The sequence below is a fragment of the Pteropus vampyrus genome, unplaced genomic scaffold (assembly GCF_000151845.1).
Source record: "Pteropus vampyrus isolate Shadow unplaced genomic scaffold, Pvam_2.0 Scaffold203, whole genome shotgun sequence".
Lineage (NCBI taxonomy): Eukaryota > Metazoa > Chordata > Mammalia > Chiroptera > Pteropodidae > Pteropus > Pteropus vampyrus.
In genome coordinates, this window is record NW_011888984.1 from 2,239,082 (window position 1) to 2,241,711 (window position 2,630).

Below are 2,630 nucleotides of genomic sequence, written 5' to 3' on the forward strand. Positions count from 1 at the left end.
GGGGAGTGGGGGAGCCGTAGGATGGATAGAGGGGTGGGAAGGGCTGAGGAGGGTGGACAGAGACCCTAGTGGATGACTCTGTGGGGCTGCAGTTGTCTCACCTCCAGTCCCCAGGACATGCCACCCCTGTGGCTCGTGGAGCACTGACTTGCAATGGTGAGTCCTTCACCAAACTGAGAACGCTGGACTCTGTTAGAAAGAGGGGTGACATGGGGAGCCATAGGAGGGCTGTGAACAGGGATGGGGTTGGGCAGGTTTGGATGCAGGAAGACCCCTCTGGGGCCATGAGGGGGACAGATCAGAAGTGACACTGAAGGCAAAAGAAGAAGCTGGGTAAGAGGACGAGGGCTGAGCCAGGTTGGGACCACAGGATGAAGAGGAGGGGCAGCGTCAGACAGAGGTCAGGGAACAAAAGGACAGGGCTGGGGACTGACAGGTTTGGGGAATTGGCAGGAAGGTGGCACAGAGGAACATGGGTCTGACTGAGTGACTGGGTGGACAGTAGGGAACGTAGGGAAGTAGGGAAACTAGGGAAAGACAATGAGTCCAGTGAGGACCTGTGGGTGTGAGGGGCCCCAGGGGAGATATTTGGATGCAGAAATCTGCAAGACAGGACAGAGTGGCCTTCTAGAGCCTGGGGAGGGGACCCTCTGCAAAGCCCTCCAAGTGCACAATAGCTCAGGGTATTCCAGTAACTCCAGTCAGCCTGCAGGGGGTGGGGTTTTGAAAAATGCCACAGTAAAATCCAGGCCTCAAAGGCCAAGCAAGGGAGCTGGGACTTCCTGCCCAGGGCAGCAGCAAACCAAGGGAGGCCTGTGAGGGAGCAGAGAACCTAGGAACAGATGTGGAAGCAGTAGGCAGGTGGTTCCGACAGAGGAAGGAGGGAGGCCCCAGTGGGTTCCTGACGGGCCCAGAGGGCTCTTACAAGAAAACATTTTGCAATAATCACTTGCACTTATAATGCCTCAGTGACATGGGCCTTCTGCTGAGGCTTTCTACAAATTCACTCACTTAATTGAGAAGATGGCACCATTATTACCCCATTTCTGAGGCTGAAACCAAGGCACTGAGAAGTCAGTAATTTCCCAAAGCCACACAGAGAGCCTTCCATTTCCAGCATCTGTGCCTTTCAGTCTTCTGTGTCAGTGTCCTTAACTGTATAAAGATGCTAATAATAGTCCTTCTACCACAGAGCTGTCTGTCGCCAGGTCAAATGATGAGACACCAGTATTATCTTCCTTTTTTCCCTTTTCCAGGAAAGGATAAAATAATAAACACAGCCTCTGGTGAAACTTTGAAAAAGGGTCAACTATGGAGATATGCTGATCAAATTACTTCACCATGAATAGATGGGCTCTGTGGGAACAAAGTTTCACCTTGATCCAGTCCATCCTTCAACATTTTCAGAGAACGGACAAGAGGGACTTGAGGGGAACATCTACCTTGTAGCTCAGTTCACTAATTCATCAAATCACAGAGGAGAGAACAAAGCTGCTGAATACTAGACTGACTCACTAAACTAGGCCCTGAGTGTTAAGATCACAGACGTCCTTACCATCCACACACTGACATGGCCGCATGTTATTTTAGTACCAGTGGATGTTTCAAAGTTAAAAAAAAAAAAAAAACAAGTCTACCTTATATTTAGAAAAGAATGATAGAACTGGTTATGAGATGTCATCAAAGCTTATTTCAGAAGTTAATCATTCCAAAATAGCAGAAATTCAACAGACTAAGAAATATCTCAATACTTTTTTAAAAAAAAGAATTAAATGGAAGAAGCACAAAGAAAAAAGCCCCCCCCCCCAAAAAAGGACAACTCTTTTAGTATTCCTTGGAAAAGCATCATATAGTGATAGACTCAGTCATTTCTTGTCCCAGTTCACCTCCCTCTTGCCAACCCAGGAAATGAGAAGGGACCCATGACTGACTGAGACAAGTCTCTCCCCTCTGGCTGAATAAGGGTTGCAAATGGAAGCCATTTGGTGATGCAAACAATTATAAAATGCACGAGCCTTATAAACTGGTGTTTTGCAATTGTCATTCTCATCTGTATAACTGAAACGATTCAGCAAATTTTAAATTAAACAGATTCTAAAGCCACAAGTCCACTTACCACAATTTAATCATCCACATCTCATCAATTCACCACTCATCCAGATCCGGGTTCCCCTTCTTCCTCCACTACTATGTATTTCTGTCTACCAGTCTATGTCTCATTCTTCTGTTTCCATTATTTTCCCTTTCTGCATTTCCCTACCCTCCTCCCCTTTTTCTCCATTTCTCTACTCTTTTCCTATCCCTTTTCCCACCTCTTTTCCCGTGAAACTCTTTAAAACCATTTCACTTCCAGTTGCACTTTCTCCCTAACGTTTCTGCCAATATATCTCCATGTATTTCTGCTTCTTTCTCCCTCTATTCCTACGTTCCCTCTCCTCCCCGTTACTCTGCCTTTCCTGTTACACACCCTCTGCTCCAACTCATTGGCACCCCCAGCGGCCAAGCTCAGTGCTGTTTCTTCCTCTGCTCCGGCATCACTACCCCACTTTCTGTTCCTGCACTAGGCTCTTAAAAGCTTTTTCTCCTAATCATTCTGTCTTTAGTGCCTTGTCCTTTGTTGCCCCGACTCC